The sequence below is a fragment of the Jaculus jaculus genome, chromosome 3, assembly GCF_020740685.1.
Source record: "Jaculus jaculus isolate mJacJac1 chromosome 3, mJacJac1.mat.Y.cur, whole genome shotgun sequence".
NCBI classification, from domain to species: domain Eukaryota; kingdom Metazoa; phylum Chordata; class Mammalia; order Rodentia; family Dipodidae; genus Jaculus; species Jaculus jaculus.
The window spans coordinates 158142732-158166381 of NC_059104.1; the positions used below are offsets into that span (position 1 = coordinate 158142732).

A 23650-nucleotide genomic window follows, 5' to 3' on the forward strand; every position below is an offset into this window, starting at 1 on the left:
TTCCAGCCACTTCAAATGAACTGTAGACACATGCACCCCCCTTGTGCATCTGTCTAATGTGGGTCCTTGGGAATATAACCTGGGTCCTTTGGTTTTGCAGGCAAATGCCTTAACTTCTAAGCTATCCCTCCAGCCTGAAAACTGACTTTTGACAGATATTTTGTCCCAGTACTAAGAAGTTGACTGATAGAGAAGATTTCTGAAAGCTAGGTAAACATTAAGAGGCACTCTAGGGCCATCTATACTGTATGTGATAAGGTGGCATTCAAGGCAATATTGGGAATAATTTGGCATGTATGGCTGTATTCAGATGACTGGAATTGGTGAACTATATTTTTTAATTTTATTGTTGTAATACAGAAGACAAAAAATGAAGCTAGCTTTTCCATTTACTGATGTTAGTTTGGCTTATTCAGTAAGAAGACTGTTCAGGGAAAGGCAAGATTATTCAAAATAATGCATTTTCTAAGATAATTAGTGAACTACTAGAATAAAAATTCCCTAACTGGGGCAGATACCACAGGAATAGGACTCAGACATCTAATGATGGTCAGAAACTGGGCACATTATATATAAGGAATATAGTCTGTGCACTCAGACAGACTTGACTGCATCCTTCTAGCTGCTCACCAACTATAAATTTCAGCCATCCCTAAGTCATCACTTCTAGATTTGTAAACTTCTTAACCTCTAAGACTTGATTTCTTTATAGAAAAATGGAGAATTATAATAACATTTATCTTAGTGCTTAATTCACAGTTCTCCTACCCACACACATACGTAACAAAATACTCAAGGTGATAGGTACCTGTTGTTCATATGTTGGCTACTCAATGGCATAGATAAACATCACAGTGACAAGAACCATGTAACATGGCATACAGGATAGACAATTTCTCTTAGTAGTGACAAGAAGAAGAGTGTATCTGAAGGAAAAAGGGGACAGGGAATATTTAGGTTTTTTTTTTTTAGTATATAACATTTCTTGTTTGTGTGACAGTGACACTGGTTTTTTTGTTACGCTCTCATTCATAGAGGATTTTGTCATTTTTTAAAAATAAGAATATAGGCTTGCTGGCTCATGATGAGAGAAAACTTGGTAAATCATTATCATGGTCTGACTATACACATTTAGTCCAAGTCTACAGAAGATGGTAAAAAAGAAATAGAATCAACACTACTTGATTGCAAAGTAAGTTACATACTTGGTTTAGAATAGCATTAAGAATTTCTATAATTTGCAGGGTGAAATCCCAATAATTTTACTGATTAAATTCTATTTTCTATTTACATTTTTCTAATCAAACACATTGACTCCTTCAGCTAAATCTTAATATAATTTGGCCTTTTAGAGAACATTAAAAAAGAAGTCAGTGAAGAGTTTAATCAAGAAAGCAAGCTTGAAATGTTACTCATCCTTCCTGTTCGAGTATGGGGATGAATATTAATTTATTTACTCACTGATTTACATCCTTGCCTAAATGTACTACATTTTATGATTCTGGAATGTTGCCAGTCCATTTCATGATGTGTATTTTTCTATATTATTTTGATTTTAAGTTAGAATTTAATATGGAAAAATATTGGCACTTAAGAATCTAAGTGTCTTAAGACCCAGAGAGCTCATTCACTTTTATTAGTACTGTAGCTAGCAAATATGTACTTATTGATGCATGAATGATATTGGGGGAAGATGTGGAGGGTAGAGAACATATGAATTAATTGAACTGTTCTTTTAATGAATGGTTATAGGACTTTAATTAGTATTTTTAGTAATTATCATTACTTTTTTCTTCAAAATTCTGTTTGAAAGTACATTAATTAGGATTAACCATCATGATTCATTGTGAATATTAGCACTGAGCAGTTGCAAAACAGAGTTAGATGGATATTCACATAGAATCATTATCCATTACTCAATGTCTATTTTGTTTTAATCTTATTTTTACATAGTAGGTCCTGGTTATTTTTATTTCTGTGAAAACTTTATTTTGTGGAAGAAACAAAAATGTCTTAATGAACTATCCCAGTGTTGTTTTGGATGAATTAATCAGTAATCATGGCTACTGTACAAGTAAAAAAAAAAAAAAAACTTTGTGAAAGGAGCACACTGTTCTGACATACATTGCCATGCTTTCCTTAATTGTACAAGTAATAGTTCCTGGCATGTTCTCTTCAAAATCTGCTCTCAACATTCCTGATTTAGCTGCACAGAAAGCAAGACAAAAACAATCACCAGTGTAGTCTAGCTGTACTTTGAAAAAGGCCAAAAATTTTAACTTATTGACCAATGCTCCATGTAGTATGAACTTTGAAGAGTTTTTGCTCAATCTTATGCCTTTCATCTTTACCCAGGGCACATATGCAATTCTTTTCAACTTCTAGTTGTATTGTGTGTGGTAGCTGTTTTATGTTATTCACTAATGTGTATATATCATCGCAACTTAATTTCTCAACTTTAGACCTCCAATTACTTTACAGTAGTAGATCATTTGCATCTTTTTTCTCTCTAAATGTTTATTAGCTATGTTACTTAAAATTTTCATTTATCTATTATTTATTTATTTGAGACCAAGTCTCATGTAGTTGAGGCTAGCTCCAACTCACTGTGTAGCTGCAGATGACATTGAATTGCTAACTCTCCTACCTCCATCACCAAAGTACTGAGATTAAAACAACTAAGATAAAAAATACTCTATTTCCTTTTGTAACTGTAACTAATGCACAGAAACCTATTTGTGTGAATGCAAACTGTTTTCAGCCACTATGGAAATCAGTATGGAGATTCCCCCAAAAACTAAAAGTAGAACAACCTTATGAGCCATATATACCACTCCTGGATATTTGCTCAAAGGACTCTAAATCCTACCACAGTGAAACATACATATCTGTGTTTTATTGCTGTGCTACTCACAATAGCTTGGAAATGGAATAAGCTTAGATGTTTGTCAATGCATGAATTGATAAAGAAAATACAGTATGTATACACGATGGAATTTTATTCAGCCACATAGAAAAATGTAATATGATATTTGCCTGAAAATGATGTAAATGGAAATTATTTATCTTAAGTATTCTAGAGTCAGAAACCAAAGGCTACATGTTTTCTCACATATACAGATTCTAGATTTTAGTTTATATATATGTGTATGTATAGGTCAAGAAACTAGAATAGAGATTATGACAGGGCAGGTGAGGGAGGGAGAAGAGGTCTAAGGGAGGATTGGGGAAGAGGAAAAAGAAGAAAAAAGAAGGTAACAAAATACATGGGACATAAAAGTAAGAGGAGATATTGGAGGGAGAACAAGGATCAGCAGGAGGCTGGAGGAGGGCAATAGGAAAAGTTTAATGAACGGGGGAAATAGAAGGTATTGGGAAGAGATTATGATCAAATTGCATTATGTTTATTTGTGTCAACTGTTAATAAAATGTGAAAAACCTATAATGAAACCCATTGCTTTGTATACTAATTTCAAATATCACTAATAAAACCCAACAAAATCATATTTTAAAATATAGCTATATTTCCATATCTCTTAACTGTCTGTCTTGCAAGAATATACTAATGTCCCTTAAAGTCTTTTCTTCTATGTGCCCTTATCATCTGTCAATTTTATCTTTATTTTAACACTCTTCATCCTATTCCATAAGCATCATTACATCTATATTTCACCTGTGGGTTGTGTCTAAAAATGGAAAATCTTTTAACTAGTTATGACTTTAGAGCCCAGTTTAATGGAGTGGGATTATATTCCTTTCTCTACAATTTTTTTTTTCTTTTGGTTTTTTGAGGTAGGGTTTTGCTCTAGTCCAGGCTGACTTGGAATTCACTCTGTAGTCTCAGGCTGGCCTTGAATTTACAGTGATCCTCCTACCTCTGCTTCCCGAGTACTGGGATTAAAGGTGTGCCCCATCATGCCTGTTTTGATTTAGTAGTAAAAGAAAACAGTAATTTTCATTATTAGCCATAGCAATTTTTAGGCTTTATACTTTTAAAGTTATTTTCTGTAAATGTTAAAGACCATTTACCCATAGGTCTATAAACATGGCAAGTCTTTAAGGCAAAAGGATCACTGTGGGGGTAGTATGTGGGCATGTTAGAACAAAAGTAATTCCGATATTATCCAGATGAATAGACAATAACAAAATGGGCTCATTTTAAGCAGAACCAGTAATTGAGCTGGTGAGTATTTGTTTTGTTTCACATTTCTGTGATTGTTCTGCACATACAGAGAAAATAACCCTGACCCATATATTCTGTGTTTGTGCCACTGGTAATGCATTTGATAGACCTTCTAAAATGAGCCAGTGGTTCATAAATGTGTTTCTGAGAGCAATAAGCTGATACTAGACCTGGTTCTTTCTAATTTTCCTTAGTGCCTTAGATGAGGGAACATAGACCACAAACATCCAAGGTATAGATCAGTGATACCATGTTATTGTTTTAAGCACTAGTTTAGAATTAAATATTATAGCCAAATGGAAAAATAGTTTAAAATGGAATGATACTTAAGTTTTTAAAATTGATTTTAAGTTTTAATAGACTATATGACATTTAAGTTTTTAAAATTGATTTTAAGTTTTTAATAAACTATACGAGATGCTGTATGATAGAAAAGAATTAGACATTGAAATTAGAAGAGGTTGAGAACTGAGGGACTGTGGGATGGTAGTCATACAAGCTGAAGAACCCACTAGCAAGTGGATGTCTCTTAACACCTTTTAAATAATACCAGTCATTGTGTTAAGGGAAGAAAGTGGTAGAAACATAGCATACATAATATTGAGCCTGGGTGATATAGTGCTTGAATTAGTGATGCTTTCAGTTACTTTTGTCAGTAGTAACCGTAATATGGTAAGATTACCAGTGATAACAAACCATGCTGTATTTTTACTGTTAAAGGGATTTTTTTCTTAATTTCTTTCTTGACATATTCATTATTAGTGTATAGAAAGCTACTGATTTTTGTTTTCTATTTTAATGCTTCCTGAATGTGTGTATCAAATTTAAGGGTTTTATGAAGTATTTAATATCTTTAACAGTATAATATCCAAATAAGGGTATTTTGATTTTTCTTTCTAATTTGTATCCTATTTATTGCTTTCTGTTGTTACTCTATCTAAAACTTAGAGTACTATATTGAATAAGAGCAGTGAAAATAGCATCCTTGTAGTTAAAATCTGTCTGCTGGTTTTATTTGGAGATCTTATTGAACAGGCTATTTTTTTTTTTTATTACGAACATACTTTGTATGGGTACACCAGATGTTAGAACTATCCTTTTCCTCCTCCTTGCCTCCATTCTGCAGGGGTTCCTCCTCAGTGGGGTTGCTGGTATTCCAATGCGGGTGATACACTATGGGAGTAGCAATCATTTATTGAAGGGTGAGACAATGCCTCTGGGCACGACACCCCAACCTGTGTCTCTTACAATCTTTCTGCCTCCTCTTCCGCAAAATTCCCTGAACTTTGGAGGGTGTATTTTTAGTGTACTTAGTGATGAGCTCTTAGAAACTTCTGGGTTTCTGCTTTGGTATGTGTTGAGTATCCTCAGCGCCTGTCTTCTTCACCCTGGCACCATGAAAGCAATACTCTTGCTTGTCTTCTTGCTTCCTCTGTGGTTTCTGCTGGGCCTTGACTGGGATACGAGGGGTGGTTTATGTCCTTGGGTCTTGTTACCTTCTGGGGAAGAAAAACAGATCCTCCAACAGAGAATGAAGTCAGCATAGATCAGATTGAATACGCATTATTACTTTAGGAAGACTTTGATGAATGTACCCCTCTTTTAGCCAAAGACTAGTGGGATCTTGACATTGGAGAACATAATCTTTGTCTCTATAGCATTCAGACCTAGTTTCCAGTTCCAGATATGGGTTCCTTTCCACTGAGTTGATCTCTTAGCCAATCAGAAAAGCCATTGGTTACCCACCAACTCTGTGTGCCACCATTGCTTCTGTGTGTACTTCTTGTCAGGATGGTTGTTTCTGGGTAGCTTAGACCCTTGCTTACTCACACAGTTGTTGGCAACTTTCTCCCAGTAGCTCATGTAGGGCTTTCTAGCACTAGCCCGCTGTCTGGGGACTGGCTCTCTTCTGGATTTTCTCTCCATTGAATAGTTTATTCTTAAGGGTTCAATCTTGAGTACTGCTCTGTGAGAAGAAAACAAACTGCATATCAGCAACAGTATTAAACCACACAAGATATAGCAATACAACTCAAAAATTAATGAAACACGTTAATATATCACCAATCACTATAAAACAGAAAATGGAAAAGTTAATGTGGAATTATTAAGTGTAAATGTGGAAATAGAAGATAAGTGAAATAATGAGAGGAGCTGGGAAACGAAAAAATAGAGGAAAAAAACAGTTTAAATAAATGAAAGGAAACACAGGAGTGTATAGGAAAATGTTATGAAGGATCAGAGGTAATATTAAGAGAGTAAAAACCTTAAAAAACACACAGAACACAGCAAACAAAACAAAACAAAAAGATTTGTCAATAATAATAAAGTGTGGAAGCCAAAGTAGATAAATGTTTGAAGGGTAAAGAGTAATAAAAATGTTGGTTTATTTTAAATCAATAAGTTAAAGGACAAAGATTACCAAAAGTATACTAGAGAGGAAGAATAAACTAGCACAAAATGAATTAAAAGGAAAAGAAAACTAATTTCTCAATGATAAAAACTATGTATAAACAAAACTGGATGAATATATGAATTAGAATAAGTAATAAAAACATAAAAATAAGGACAATATAGTAAAAAATGCAGTGCTATATAAGACAAAAGACACAACGCAAAATGAAAGTGTAGGACTTCTTTAAAAGCAAGGCAAAAAATTAAAATGAAGAGAAATCTCTTCCCCCCTTTATTCTTTAATTTGCCATTTAATGTTATGCTTCTTGGAATAATAGGGATGCTTACAGAGCAATGCAGACTGTGCATAGTCCCAGGATTTAGTATTCGGGTACAAATACCTGACCCTAACCTCTCTGTGCACAGGTTGCTGCCCACAGCAGAGAATAAGTAACAGAACTTGCTGGTCAGGGTGTGGAGGAACAGATGGCTGAAAACCCATCATGGAGATGTGGGATGGAGATATGGGCAGGATCACACATGAGCAGACTCCCGACAACTGCCAGTATCTGCTTGCTCCTTTATCCTCTATCACGTTTGACTTGTAGGTCATTGGTTTTAACATGGCACCCACAAAGGACAAACTTCAAACATGAAGCCCCCCTACTGAGCACAATTTTCTGAAAAACTTCACTGGTTGCATGAATAGTACCATGAATAGTACTCATGAATAGTACCATGTCTATTTGATGCCTGAAGCATAGTAAAGCGCTCAAAGATATCTGTAATAATTGCATTTTTAGAAGGTGTTAATCTTGAAAGCTCAGTCATACCCATACTTGCAAACAGTGGGAGTCTATAGCAACCTGGTTCTGGCTCAAGCTCTGAGCATTATTTTTATGGTAGGTACTAACTACTACAGGTCCCCCTAACAAGCCTAATTAAGCAGGGAGGCAATGAGTGAGCAGCAGCAAGGGTGACCTGGAGTATAGACAGGCTGGCACATCCTGGGGATGAAAAGTGGTAAGAGTCTTAAAGGACAGTAGGACTTGAAGGGGATAAGGAATATTTTTTGAGATCTGAATAGAAGGCATAGAGATCCTGACACAAAGAGAAGACAAATTGGAACTGCTGGGATTTTACTGCACTCTTGTAATACATGGGGGTTACTGAGAAGAAGGTAGGACAGAGACAAGGACACTTGCCTGCAAAGCCTAACACCCTTGTTTGATTCTCCAGTACCCACGTAAAACCATATGCACAAAGTGATGCATGCATCTGGAGTTTGTTTGCAGTGGCTGGAGGCCCTGGAGTGCCCATTCTCTCCTTCCCCTCCCTGTGTCTCACTCTGCTTACAACTAAATTAATAAAAAATATTTTTAATTAAAAAGAGAAAAGGAGCCAGGCATGGTGGCCCATGCCTTTAATCCCAGCACTAGGGAGCAAAAGTAGGAGGATCACTGTGAGTTCAAGGCCAGCCTGAGGCATAGTGAATTCCAGCAGGACAGCATGAGCTAGAGCAAGACCATACCTTGAAAAAACAAACAAACAAACAAACAAACAAACAAACAAACAAACAAACAAGCAAGCAAAAAAGGCACAAAGCAATGTTACAAAAAAAAACTAGAATAAAAGAAAGAAGAAAAGACATGAAGAAAGAAAATAAAAAGGTGTTCTAGCTGTTTCTTTCTGCATTCTGAAACCTGGTCACTCCCTATTATACACTTGGGTGGGTGTCAGCTGAGGTTGTGGTCTTCTGCCATTCTTTTTTTGTGTTGTTGTTTTTTGAGGTAGGGTCTCAGTCTAGCTCATGCTGACCTGGAATTCACTATGTAGTCTCAGGGTGGCCTTGAACTCATGTGGATCCTCCTACCTCTGCCTCCCGAGTGCTGGGATTAAAGGTGTGTGCCACCATGCCTGGCTTCTTCTGCCATTCTTATGCTTGATACTGGTGTTGAGCCTGCACTTGATTAGTGTGCAGTGTCTACATTAGTTGTCTTTAGTAGTTTTCAGGCTGAAGAAATGGCTTAGTGGATAAAGTACTTGCCCAGAAAGCACCTGAGTTTAGATCTCCAGCACCCAGGCAAGAGCCAAGGATGATGGGGTGCAACTATTATCCCTACCCTGGGGTAGAGACGGGAGGGTCCCTGGGGCTTAGTGGTTAGCTAGTCTATCCCAACTGGTGAGCTCCAGGTTAAATGAGAGATCCTGTCTTAAAGAATAAAGTAAAGAACAACTGACTCCGACCCCTGATATTGATCCCTGTCTTTCAAATGGACACATGTGCACATGCACCTGTGTACACAACATGTATGCAACACACATCCAAACATGCATACATGTATGCATGCACACCACACACATATACATACAAAAAAAGTGATTTGGAGTACCAGAGGCCTTTGTGGTCCACACTTATTTTATAGCTGTGGATTATACAGGTTTTCTCATGCTCCCAAGGTTCGTCAGACCATACTGTTTGGGGTGGGGTGATGTGGCTAATGGTTTAGCTGAGGAATGTTGTATATGGGAGTATGGGATTCTGCCACAGCACTAAGATCTAAGCAGGCAGAGGACTGTTTTTATGCTTCCACTAATATTTCTAAAGTTTTAGTAACTCTGCTAGAGGGATGTCCTTCACAGCTCTTGGGCATAAGGCTTTTAAATTCCAGTGTCATTCTCACTTTGTAAGATCTATTCTAAGCCAGTGCAGCTGGGGGTTTTCTCTACCTGTACACTACTTCACTGCTTTAGCCAAGCTTCTTGGTGCCAGCATGTGGCCTTCTCCCCTCAACTGCTTCTCAGGCTGTCATCCTGGAGCTGTGAAGGGTTAAATTCCGGCTCCAGAACTTGTGGCTGTTCCCATTTGTCAGGCCTGCATGTAGCTTACTTTCAAAGTATACATTTTTGGTGAAGATGGTGCCTGGCCCTTACCCTCCACGTCGTACAGAGCAACAGTGGGATTCATTTCCATCGCTGGGCTTCTGGGATTTGAGTGATATGGGGGCTGTGGGCTTGCCACAGAGGATAGGACTACCCATCTTTTTTCATCAGGGCTGCCATGCTTATCTGTGTACCAGGCTTCTGCTCCCTGTCCACTCCACAGGGGAGTAGCATAGTTGAGGAGCTGTGTTCTGCTTGGTTAAATTTTTTTTTTTTTTGGTTTTCGAGGTAGGATTTCAGTTTAGCCCAGACTGACCTGGAATTCACTATGTAATCTCAGGGTGGCCTCGAATTCATGGCAATCCTCCTACCTCTGCCTCCCCAAGTGCTGGGACTAAAGGTGTGCACCACCACACCTGGCTCTGGTTAAATTCTTTTTGATACGTTGCTTTTCTTTTTTTCTAGGTACTTTTCATCTCCTCTCTCACCAATTTTGTTAAAGTTCTGAAGCTCTTCCTCTTTCTTTGGAATAAAGGCTCTGCTTCCTTAAACTGACTCTTCTTAATGGAGTCAAGAGGAGTGAGGTTCTAATCTGCTGTCTTGTCTGGAAGTTTCCTCACATGGGTGTTTTTGTAGGGTTATTTTCTAAGTGATGACTTGCTGGGTTTAAGAAAACATTATCCTATTCAAGTATTCCTAAGCTTCTTATAAAGTGATTGTATGTTCACATTGTTTTATGTCTTTGCTAAGACTTGTATTGTTAATATTTGCACCAATCTAGTGGATGAATATTTCATTTTTGTATTATTAATTGGCATTATCTCAATAATGAATAAGGCTGAAAATCTCTGTATGTTTATTGCCAATTTATGTATAATAAATAACAATAATAATAATTGTAAAGTTCCTGTTTATATTATTTACTTATTATTTTTCCTTCTTTTTTTTTGAGGTAGAGTCTTAATCTATTCTATGTTGACTTGGAACTCATTCTGTTATTCCCAAGCTGGCCTTGAACTCACAGTGATCCTCCTACTTTAGCCAGAATGCTGGAAATATAGATGTGCTCCACCATGCCCAGCTTTAAACATATTATTTATTTATTTATTTGAGAGAAGTAGAGAGGGAGTATGGGCATGCCCACAGCCACTTGCCACTGCAAATATACTCCACTTTGTACTGAGGCATTGAACCCAGGTTGGAAGGATTTGCAAGCAGGCACCTTTAGCCACTGAGCAATCTTTCCAGCCCTATTGTAACAGGTTTTTTTTTTTTTTTTTAAAAGATATATTTTACTTAGAGAGAGAGAGAGAGAGAGAATATGAATGGGTGTGCCAGGGCCTCCAGCCACTGCAAACAAACTCCAGATGCATGTGCCACCTTGTGCATCTGCTTTATGTGGGTCCTTTAACCTTAACTGCTAAGCCATCTCTGCAGCCCTATTTTGTCCATTTTAGGAGAAAAATTATTTGTTGGAATTTGTTATGTAAATTCTGTGTTGTTTGCTTACTGTGATTATGTGTATTTCTCTGTGGCATTTTTAACTATATTTTTTGTAGTGTTACTCTTAATTGGTTGCAATTTTTGTGCTTTTTAAAAAATTTCTTCCATAACTTAAGGTCAAAAGTATATTCTATACTTCTTCAAAGAGCTTTGTAATCTTGTCTTTTCACATATAGTCTATAGTATATCTAAAGCAAAATGTCTAATGTTTTATTTTGCAAATGTGCTTTTGAAATAATTTATCATTTTTATGAGGCTCATTAGTCTTTGGTTCTCTAAAGTTAAAACACATTGGAAGCATTTTTCAGGAATGATTAAATTATGCAATATAGCTTATATATGTCAGCAGCCTAATCTAAGAAATTGTCTTATTTTTAAGATTAAAAATTTCTCAGTTGCATTTAAAACTTCTCTTTTTTTATATGCTTTCTTTACTTAAAGTAATTGTCTGGATGAAATAACCACATCTACCTAGTAGATTTTATTCTGTAAGTATATACCATAATTATACAGAATGTTTTCAGAATTTTTTTAAGAAAAATTATTTTTTTCTAGGTGTTTAATTATTTATAAAGGAAAATAAATGTTATAAAACAAATTAAGCAGGGTAGTATAAAGACAATGATCAGGCTAGCTACAGTGTGAATGATGTTGCCTCCCTCCCCCACTCCTACCTCTTCCTAAATCCTTCATGAACCTTGATCCCCAGTGCCACAGCATTGAGGCAGGCCTTCTGAAGTTGCAATTTAGTCATGAAGGCACTGCTCTTGTGAATGGAATTACCACCCTCATAAAGGGTCTGAAGGATGTAAGGAGCTTCCTCATACCTTCAGTCTTTCCTGCCTGGTAGGACAGTGTTCTTCCCTCCAGGGGATACATTAACAAGGTGCCATCATGGAAGCAGAGAACAGCCTTCATTAGATATCAATCCTCTTTTTATATTGATCTTAGACTTCCTAGATTCCCATTAGAGATGAATTTATATCATTTATAAATTATCCAGCTTAAATAAGTTATTATAGCTGTACAATCGGACTAAGACAGGGTCATGTTAGAAGAGATTAGAGAGTCTTTCTGGGAAGGCAATATTGAAGAAAGACTGACACGAGGAGGTGGGCCTGTGAAGATCTTGGGGGAAAGAATGCCCAACAGAGAGAAGAGTCACAGAAAAGGCTTGAAGGTAGAAATGATAGACAGTATAACTCTAAACCCTGAGTTTGTTTCTATTGTTTAACTAAAGAAATTATAAAAGCAAAGGAAGGGAAATAGTTACCTCATGTGGTCTGAAAGTCTGTGCATTGGGTCTGAAGGAAACATGAAAAAGGATTTAGAGAGGAAAGGAAAGAAAGTACAGAGAGCTCCTGCTATGGAGGACAGGAGGGGATAGAGAGCCCTTGTGCAAGTAAGGGTCAGGGGGACTTATCTGGACCTGGAAGTTCAGGAAAGATGATCAGGTAGCCAAGAGAGCTTTTCCTCTGGTAAAGGTCTATTTATAACCTTATTGTGGTGGGTTTGGTCTTGTGCTGGGGTACGTCTTGTTCACTCAGTTGGTTAATACTGGCTTGGATTCTGGGCATGTGGGGCTCCAGTTGTCACTGGGATTTATTGGTATAGGTCTGGTTTTGGAGTATGCATCAAAGTCTAGTGCTCACATCTCTCTCTTTCCTCTTAGCAGCGGATCTGTCTCTCCACACTGTGCAGTCTGGAGTTGGGATAGCAGGGGTGTGGGTAATGTCAAACTATGCTTTGTGCTCCCTTGAAAGCAGCTTTTCTTATTTTGGTGCTACACCTAAGAACTGTAATTTCTCATCTGGCTTCCTTAGCTCTTGTGAAATACTGTTTTTTAATAGTTTATTTAAAATTTTATTTATTATTTAATTTTTTTGGTTATTAAATACTTGTTTCTTTAAAAATATTTTATAGCCGGGCATGGTGGTGCATGCCTTTAATCCCAGCACTTGGGAGGCAGAGGTAGGAGGATTGCCGTGAGTTCGAAGCCACCCTAAGACTCCATAGTGAATTCCAAGTCAGCCTGGGCTAGAGAGAGACCCTACCTCGAAAACCCAAGAAAAAAAAAATTATTATTTATCTGAGATGAAAAGAGAGAAAGGTGGGGGGTGGTGAGGAGAGAGACAGAGTGTGATAGAGAAAATGGGTATGCCAGGGCCTCTAGTCATTGCAAATGAACTCCAGATATGTGTGTTACCTTGTGCATCTGGCTTACATGGATACTGGAGAATCAAAACCTGGTCTTAGACTTTGTAGACAAGTGCCTTAACCACTGAGACATCTCTCCAGCCCAATTTTACTTATTATTTTGAGAGAGAAAGAGGATGGGGGGGGGGAGAGAGAGAGGGAGAGAGAGAAAGAGAAAGAGAAAAAGAGAGAGAGAGAGGGGGGGGGAATGAATGAATGCCAGATGCATTTGCATTTGTTACCTTGTGTATTTGACTTTATGTGGGTACTGAGGAATTGAACCTAGACCATCAGGCTTTATAAGCAAGGACTTTCAACTGTTAAGATATCTCTTCAATCCATTAGTGCTTTGTTTATAGAAAGCTTTACAAATTGATATTTCTGTGTCATTCATCTGTGCATTGTTGAGTGCAATTCTGCCATTTTGCTGATATCTCAGCAGTACTTTTAATCTTACTTTCTCTACTGGCTAGACATAAGTTTACTGATAGGAGTACTATTAATGGAGGACATACTATGTGTAGACTACAAAAACAAGTCTTGACCTTTCTAGAACATGATTAGGAATTTTATCAATGAAAAAACTTTAAGAGATAGAAAAAGGTTGAGATAAATTAAATAAGTGTCTTGCTGAAGGCAATAAAACCAGCAAGACAGAATCAGGACTTCAGTGAAATCTGAGTGAATCTAATGTTGTTCTCTACTGTGCTGTCCTGTTTTGTCTATTTTACAAGAGTTATATTTAAGTGTGTATGTGGCATTTTTATATGTGCAGGATAGTTTAGCATTTCAGCTTGACATTTAGTTTTATTCCTATGCACAGTTAAAAAAAAAGAACCTTTAAGACTCCAGAATAGCTTCTTTTTATTTAGCTGTCATTACCATTCACAGTCCAGTCGTTTTCTAATCAGCTTGTATGTAAGATTTTGCGAAGACCACTTAGTCCCCTGGGCTTAATTAAAAATTTATTAGTACATGTTTTAATGGCAAAACAGTTAATATTGGGATTTACTTGCTTTTGTTTTAAAGTAGTTAAGTGTATATTATACACTTTACATATAAAAATTCATAAACAAGATATGCTTTAGTTTGCATATTTTAAGTTACACTTCACTGTTGCATTTATTCTTTTGCAACTTGCCTTATATGTTTCAATATTATATCTCTGAGATTCCTACTTATGAATACTAGTAGATCCTGTCATTGATCTTTTCCTCCTTCTTCCCTCTTTAAAAAATAGTTTTATCTGTGAAAGAGAGAGAGGGAAAGGGAGAGAGTAAGAGAGAGGTGGGGGGAGAGGTGGGGGGGGGGGTTAGTATAGGCACATAAGAGTCTCTTGCTCCTGCAAACAAACTTCAGATGCCACATAGTATGTGTGGATTTACCTGGACTAGGGAATAGAACCCAGGCTGGGAGGCATTGAAATTAAGCATCCTTTTTCTTTCATAAGCATTTTTAACTGCAGAGCCATCTTCTTAGCCCCTCGCATTATTTAATCATATTATTATAAGGATCATAAGTATGTTCCACAATATACTTCTCTTGTTGATAAATATTTAGGATATTTCATACTTTTATTTATTTTTTTTTTGGAGGCAGGATCTGTGTGTATCCTAGTCTGGCCCCAAACTTACTTTTTTCCTATCTTGGCTTCCTTAGTGATAAAATTACAGGTGTGTGACACCCATGCTTGATGCTTTTGAGACACCTTTGCCAGTGTTTCTCTTGACAAAATACACAAGTGTGGAATTACTGAGTTGTAGTATTGGTTTTTGGGTGAACTGGGTTAGATGGCATTTTATACTCCAAGGGAAGTGTAAAAGTTTTTCTCCATTTCCTCCTTGATAGTACTTAGTGTTACTTGTCTTAAACATATTTGATAATTTAGTTACTTCTATGAATGAGTTGTGGTGCCTCCACCCCGAAATTACATTGAAATGTCACCCCCAGTAACTCAGAATGTGATGGTATTGTAGAGTTTGGACATTTTTCTTTTTGTTTTCTACTGTTTTGCTAGGGCTTAGTGTATGCTTGATATGTTCTCTATCATTTAGCTACATCCAGAGCCTTCAGAAAACTTTAGTAGGGCTGGAGAGGTAGTTTGGCAGTTAAGGCACTTGTCTACAATGCTAAAGGACCCAGGTTTGATTCCCCAGTACCACTTAAAGCCAGATGTGCAAGATGGTGTGTCTGGAGTTCATTTGCAGTGACTAGAGGCCTTGGCAGACCCATTCACTCATTTACTTTCTCTCTCAAGTAAGTAAATGAATAATATTAAAAAATTTAACAGTATATATATTTAAAAATATTGTAGACATGATTATGTAGGCTTCATACATGTATGCCATGTACTTTGATCATTTTCACCTCCTCTCATTATTCTATATTATTATTATTCTTTACATTATTCCTTCATGTCTTGCTGTTTATTTCTTGATTCCAAATATGAGACAAAACAGAAATATTTGTCTTCCGATATGGCTCAATTTTCTTTTCGTAGCAATCTCCAATTATATTCATTTCCTGCAGATGTTACAATTTACTTTTCATTATGGGGAACAAATGTCTACTGTGTGCATACCGTATTTTTTATCCACTCATTTATTGATGGTCACTTAGACTGATTCCTCAAGGCTACTGTGAATAGTGCCACAGCAAATATGGATGGGCAGGTGTCTCTGCGGTACGCCATTTAGATTTCTTCAAGTATACAGCAAGAAGTGGGATGGGTAAATCACATGATAGTTCTATTTTGAGTGTTTTAAGGAACCTTCAAATGGATTTCCACAATGGTTGCACTGTTTTATTCTTAGCAACAGCATATCATACTGCTCTTAACTCCTGCAACATTGCCAACAGTTTGTTTTCATAATTTTAGTCATTCTTACTGGTGAGATATGGTGAGATCGAATATCAGTCTTGTTTTTTTTAATTTTTATTTTTAATTAGCTTTATACTCAGTGAATACAGTCAAGTTGGTACCATTGTTAGCCTCCTCCCTGTCCTTCCCCCTCCACCTGGACCCTCCTTGTTGGAGTATATGGGTCATGCATTGTGGGCCTATCCCTCAGTTATGAGTAGAGGGAAACATCTCTGTGTATCATGACCCAACGTGTGTCTCTGACATATTTTCTGCCCCCTCTTCCACAAATTTCCCTGAGCCTTGTTGGGTTCATTTTAGGTCTGCTTCAGTGATGAGGTCTTGGGAGCCTCTGTGTCTCTGGATATCTGCTTTGGTAAAAGTTGATTGTTCTCTGTGTCAATCTCCTTCACCTTTGTGCTGGTACCAGGTTCACCAAGAAAACAGCACACTTGCTTGTTTCTCCAATTTCAGCTGGGGCCCTTTTGCGGTATGATGGGGTGGTTCTCTCCTTAGGATATGCATCTCTCTGAAAAAGAGAAGCAGACTTTCTGACAGAGAGTAAAGTTAGCACCAGATAAATGGGATAACTTTTTTTTTTTAAGAGATAATTTAATAGGTGTAGGCTCTGTTGTAGCCCATGATTGGTGGTAGCTTGATAATGGAGAGCAGGCTCATTTTTGGATCTGCATTTTCCTGTTTTTTTTTTTTGTTGTTGTTGTTTGTTTGTTTGTTGTTCGAGGTAGAGTCTTGCTCTAGCTCAGGCTGACCTGTAATTCACTATGTAGCCACAGGTTGGTCTTGAACTCATAGTGCTCCTCCTGCCTTGTCCTCCTGAGTGCTGGGATTAAAGGCATGCCCCACCATACTTGGCCTTTTTAAAAATAGGGTATTGCTATGTTGCTCAGCCTGGTTTTGAACTCATGTAGGCAAGGCTAGTCTCAAACTTAGGATCCCTCTACCTTAGTCTTCAAAATGCTGTCATTGAGGCATGAGACATCATACCTGTCAATTAGGATCTTTGAAGAGTTGATTAAATTAAAATGAAATAATTAGAATTGTTCTTAATCTAAAATGGTGGGTGCTCTTGTAAGAAAAGGACACTTGGACTTAGACATGAAAAGGGGAAGGAAATGTGAAGACAAGAGTATAATGGCCAGGTACAATCCTGTGACACATATTTTCTCCATGGCTCCAGTAGGAAGAAATACTGCTTACATCTCAATCTTGGATTTCTACCTTTCAGAACCACGAGAATACATACATACATACATACACACACACACACACACACACACACACACACACACACACACACACACACATATTTACTTATTTGAGAGAGAGAGACAGAGAGAATGGGCATGCCAGGGCCTTTAGCTACTGCAGATCAATTCTAGATGCATGCGCCACCTTTTGCATCTGGCTTACATGGGTTCTGGGCAATTGAACCTGGGTCATTGGGTTTCACAGGCAAGCACCTGAACCTCTAAGCACTTTCCAGTGCCAGAATATCTATTTCTGTGATAATAAATGCTCATTGTTTGTCAGTCATCCAGTGTGTTGGGTTATGTTATAGTATATTTAACAGACTAATGCAAATGTGCAAGTTAAATGTTTTGTAGACTTTATGATTTGCTGGGCACATAAAGAATAAATGCTTTCTAGTCTGTGGTACTTGTTCTTTTGTAAATGGTGGTATGAGGTAGAAAAGTAAGTCTCCTGCTTAGGCTATCCAGCCTTTTTCTTCATTGTGTATGGTTTCTATACCTTATCAACTATTTTCCTGCTCAAAATTACAAGGATGATGCTTTTTGATAAACCTTAAAATTTTGCTTTCAAGATGTCCTTAACACTATTTAAAATTTGTACTTATATATCAAAAAACGTGGAATTTCTGTTTTCTTTAGTGGGCTAAATAATCAATTACAAGTTTCATATACATATGTATGAGAAACATATAATAAAATGCTCGTGAAGTTAGACCCAACATCATGCTTAATATGTGCTCCACTTGTGTATTTCGATAATTCCTAACAAAATCCTGGGAGGTATATGTTGTTTTGCATTTTATAAGTGAATAAACTTAGTCTCAGAGTAGTGAACTACCTAGGTTAAGGACATAACTAATGAATTGTAGAATTGAGATTTGACCCTAGGTCTTAAAACTAATACATTAGAGATAAAGATTGCCAAAGAATAGTTAAGGCTTATGATATGTGGTGATATCAGGCATGTTTGTTGTGTAAATGAATATACTGTGCAGTGGACTCAGCCATATCTCTTGTGTGAATGAATACACAATGTGGCAGCACAGACAATACCGTGAGGATTGTAAAATAAGGGCTCAAAGCAGAGAATAGAAGCAGGTCTCTGAATCGTACTGAAAATATCTATTGTCCCACCCAGCTTTCCCAACTTTCCCAGATCAGCTTAAATATTTATACTTTTCTTAATGTATGATATCAACCTGTGTATAGGAAATGCTAAATATTTTTCTTTTCTTTTCTTTTCTTTTCTTTTCTTTTCTTTCTTTTCTTTTCTTTTATTTGAGAGAGAGAGAGAGAGATAGGAAGAGGCAGAGAGTGAGAGTGAGAGAGAATGGGTGTTCCAGTGCCTTCAGCCACTGTAAAAGAACTCCAGACACCTGGCTACCTTTTGCATCGGCCTGATATGGGTCCTTTGGCTTCGCAGGCAAACACTTTAACTGCTGAGCCATCTCTCCAGCCCATTAAATCTTTTTGAAGGACAGAAGAAACAAAGTAAATAATGTTTTCAGTTAGTGCCCATTGTGCTTTGTGTGTATATAATTACTAGTGATACCCTTCCGCCTTATCTGAGATGGAGTCTGTTATTTTGCTACTGTGAACACCAGGCTGGTTGGCCCGTGAGGGAATCTCCTGACTCTACCTTTCATTCTCACAGGTGCAGATGTGTGTGCTATTTGCATCTGTGGGCTTTGGAGATCTGGAGTCCTGTTGTCAGGTTTGCAGAGTGGGCACTTTAAATGACTAGGCCATCTTCCCCAGCCCCCAGAGTTAGTGTAAAAGTTCATTCTGGAGTCCTAATGCTATTATATATCAAGGCTTGTTGAGATAGTTTGAAATGTCTACTATATTACTCTCATTTGGCACCATAGTGGTGCTAAATGACATAAACAGTGTGATTTGAAGCTTTCTGTACAGCATAAAGGCCACTTTGTGAAAATGTGTTCTAGCAAGAGGCTATTATTCTGGTTATCTAAGAAGTAGGGATTCTACTAAAAGATATAATTATACAATGACCTGTTTTTGTAGGCTCCCTTTCAAGAAATTTTGTCTATCTATGTATCATCTATCTATGTTCTTTCTATCTATGTATCTATGTACCTATCATCTCTCTCTCTCTCTCTCTCTCTATCCATCCATCCATCCTTCCATCTACCCACCCATCATCTATCTATCTATCTATCTATCTATCTATCTATCTATCTATCTATCATCTATCTACCTATTTATCATCATCATCTATCAGTATGTCTATCTACCTAAATATCCCAACTAAACAAAGCAACTTCTCCCACACGATTATATGTACTTTAATGTATTAAAAAACTGGCTAGCAAAATAAATTAGGGGCAAAACTCAGAGCAATAAAGCATGAAAAATGTCCCCATCGTTTGTTCTCTATTATCTGTTCTCCTCATTCAAAGTAGCGAATTACATGATTTTTATTTGTAGTTGCATTTATGGTCCACTTTGTTTCTGATTTCTGTTTTTTAAATCTATTGTTTGAGTGATCATTCTCTATCTGAAAGTCATATATGCTATTATAATTTTTCTTAAAATGTCAGAAGATTTGCTTTTCATATCCATGTGTTATATCCACAGGGAACTTCTTTTGGATTTTGTATGAGGTATGTGATTTTATTTTTATCATAGGGACATTCACTTACTTGGAAGCATGCAGGCATTTTTGGTTGTTCAAGCCTTTCAACTGGGTGCTTTAACTATTTTCCACGAAGTAAATTGGTTTCTGTCATTTTGTGCATATTATTTTTTATTATCTAGAGGTTGTGCTCCACTTTAGGCAAAATTTAAAATCTAAATTTATTTAGAATTTTTGTAATTGGTATCTAGGATTTATCTGTTTATTTTTATTCTATTTAGTGTTCTTATCATGTCTTTTCATTAGTTCTTGAAAAAAATTCTGTTTTTATCTCATTGACTATTTCCTTTTTCTCCAAAATTGCTGTCATTGTTTCCACTCATTTATTATTTTTCTTTGAATGATAAACTTAACTCATTATAGCATCCATATCTCTTCTTATTTATTTATTGGCTATGATCTATTTCACCTATGGTCTCTTTGTACTGTATGCCTGTTAAGAATCTTATATATGTCACTCTTCTTTGTCATTCTGCCTTTGGTGTTTTCTAACTAGCTTTTGAATGCAAGCTACTGATTCCATTGGTTAATTTGGTATGATCTATAAGTGCTCCTTGATTGTTTTCCTATTTTTCCACTGTTCTATTAATATTGGTTCATTTCTTATGGTTTTATGACTTATTTTACCTTTTTAACACACTTAAGTATTGTTATTGTTAGATTGTTCTGTTTTATCGAGTGCTAAGGGTGTCATTTTTAATTTTATGTGTTTATTATTTTCCATAGTGGATTATTGTCTCACATGTTTTATGAGTTTAAATATAATTATTCATGTTACCTTGTATATAAACATTTCTTACATCAGTTACTTCATTGGTTCTCTTTGCACAACTCATTCTCCTGTTGGGGTGATGCAATGGGAGCCAGAGTCACCCTACATGCCTGAGGGTCTGTGCTATAGGAGAAGAACATTGAAATTATGAATCTGGAAGTTTAAATATGTTAGCTCAAACAGCTACTAATCTTTCTTCCTGAACGGGAACAAAACTTAATTTCTGTAATATAAACAAGAGGAAAGGGAAGAGAAAGTTAAAATACTTGCATCTCTATGCCTTGGAATACAAATAACTATTTAGAGGTGGAGGGAGAAGGACAAAGCCACTGTTTTTGGGTTTACAAGGCCTAGAAGGATTCTGTGTTTCATCCCACTTTTAATGTAACATATACACCCAGGAACATTAGTCTCTTAGGAACTCTCTCTCACTTTTTATTCACTCATTTTGCTTGCAAATTTCTGGTAACATTGGCTCAGAAAGTCTTAACAATGTAGAAACATGGTTATTAGCCCTCAGTAGTATCTTCACTAGAACTTGTCTCCTTCTATTACCCCACTGTAAGAATCAGATGCAGCCTATCATATAAGAATTTTCCTTTTTTTTAAAAAAAATATTTTTGTTCATTTTTTATTTATTTATTTGAGAGCGACAGACACAGAGAGAAAGACAGATAGAGGGAGAGGGAGAGAATGGGCGTGCCAGGGCTTCCAGCCTCTGCAAACGAATTCCAGACACGTGCGCCCCCTTGTGCATCTGGCTAACGTGGGACCTGGGGAACCGAGCCTCGAACCGGGGTCCTTAGGCTTCACAGGCAAGCGCTTAACCTCTAAGCCATCTCTCCAGCCCAAGAATTTTCCTTTATATAGTTTTCCTTTTGCTTCTTCCAAGCCCTCCAGGGATTACCAGCCCAAGATTAACATCATTTCCCATGTTCAATGATTGATTCAATTTGGAATTTTCATAAGGAACAGATTAACTGATTGACATATCTTTATAGTTTCTTACCAAAGATACCTTTTAATGCCTTGCAGATAGAAAAATGTTCCATGTAGAAGGAACAGCAAATGCAAAAGCCTGGTAAAGGTGTTAGAGAAACAGTGTGGCTGAGGGGAGTGAGTGTGTCATGAAAAGAATGGTAGGAATGAAATTAGAGCTCATGGAAGAGTTAGGTCTTACAGAACTTTGTAGGCTAAAGTAAGTTTTGGATTTTATCCCAAATGAAATGGAAAAGTACTTAAGACTATGGAACTGAGGAAAGTGAGGGAATGATTTTTATTTAAATGGGCCATTTTTACTGCAATGTGTTTGGTTATAAAGACAGATAAAGGGTGGGATTAGTATGTTTTAACCAGTTCTCTTCAACTTGTTGTAGACAAGATATGGGCTTTGCTTATAGTCCTTTGGAAATCAAATACTTATTACCAATTCTGATAGAGTGCTGACAAGGCAAAGGAGATTGCTGGTTTGTTCCATCATATGTAGGAACTACAAGTCTTGCATCCTAACCCTGATCACACCAGGGGCTAGCTTCTGTTCTTCTAGCTGAAGAATATCAAGGATGTTGAAGAGGACTGACAACCAGATTTCTTCCATGACACAATTATTACAGTTGGATCCCCTTTTATTATATCAGGGCTGAGGTTGTGCTTCCAACATTCTTATAATTCAGTGGTAGGATTTTGATGTCTGTTGTTGATACATTCTTGTCTGTTCCATCAGAATACCCTTGAGAAAGGGGAACTTAGAAGCATGCTGCTGCTCCTTTCACTGTGAAATTTCTGCAATACAAACTGCTCCAGGAAGCTTGGGATCCATTTGTTCTTATTTGTACAAGAAGGGGCCAGAGAAGGAGGATTTTGCTGGTAGATTGGGTGTGAGACAAAGAAGAATTACATTAATTTCATGGTTCTTGTTTTGCCTAATTGGAGAATTGATGTTCTCCTTATTGGGGTTAGCATAGTATGCATACTCAATAAATGCATAATAATGAAGATGTGATTGAAATAAGAATAGAAGATTTTAGAGGAATGCGTATATGGTGGTTTGTACATCAAAATTTCCCCCAACTTCATATGTTTGTGATTAAGCCTCACACTCATTCCCAAGCTGATGAGCCTTTGGGAGGTGGAGCCTTGCTGGAGGAGGTGTGTCACTGGGGGCAGACCTTGAGGTTTATTATTCTGGCCCACATGGTTGTTTGCTAGCTACCTCATTCTTCTAGTTCCTGCTGCTTATGTATGAAGATGTGAGTCAGTTGCCTGTTTTTTTTTTTCTTTTGTCATGCTTTCATCACTATGATAAAATTTCCTCTCAAAACTGCAAGCCTGAAACAAACCATTTTCTTCCATAAACTGCTTCTCTTTGGGTGTTTTGTCCCAGCAATAGCAGTGAGAAATTAACTCTAATGTATATACACAAAATCCTGTCCCATAAACACATTGTTTTATTAAACTTTAAGCACTAGGAAGGAAGGTACTATTTTGTTTACTACTGGACAGTTGTCCTTTGGTGTCCACTGGGTAATTGGCTCTGGAGTCCCTATAGACCAAACTTTGAGGATACTCAAGTTCCTAATATAAAATGACACAGTATAAGCATATAATCTATGTTAATTTTCCTATGTTTTTAAATCATCTAGAGATTACCTATAATATCCACTACAGTGTAAATGTCCTGTCAACAATTATTCGTGTCGAGGGAGAAAACAAGCCTCTATGTGTTCAGTAGAGGTGCAATTTAAAATATATTTTTGAACCATGGTTGTCTGAATCTGAAATTTTTGAAACTTTAGATACAACAAGGTAGTTTGATGTCTGACAACTAATCAAGTAGCTTGTATCTTATGCAGCCTAAGTACCCCTTCTCTTGTATAGCATATTTAGTATATATTAAGTAGCATAGCATATATTTATATGGTATCTTAAACGT

The 23650-nt window shown here is 36.9% G+C and overlaps 1 protein-coding gene across 7 annotated transcripts in view; it reads left to right on the forward strand.

Moving 5' to 3' along the window:
* The window catches only part of Dlg2 (discs large MAGUK scaffold protein 2), a 1944997-nt gene that overhangs the window by 78758 nt on the left and 1842589 nt on the right, over positions 1–23650 (forward strand). Inside the window, exon 1 of one of the 7 annotated variants that reach the window (XM_045145584.1) lies at positions 18974–19013. The exons of the other annotated variants lie outside the window; for them this stretch is intronic. The gene's annotated coding sequence lies outside the window, so the exon portion shown is untranslated. Of the gene's footprint in view, positions 1–18973; positions 19014–23650 lie in introns of those variants that run through there. 7 annotated transcript variants of the gene reach the window in all.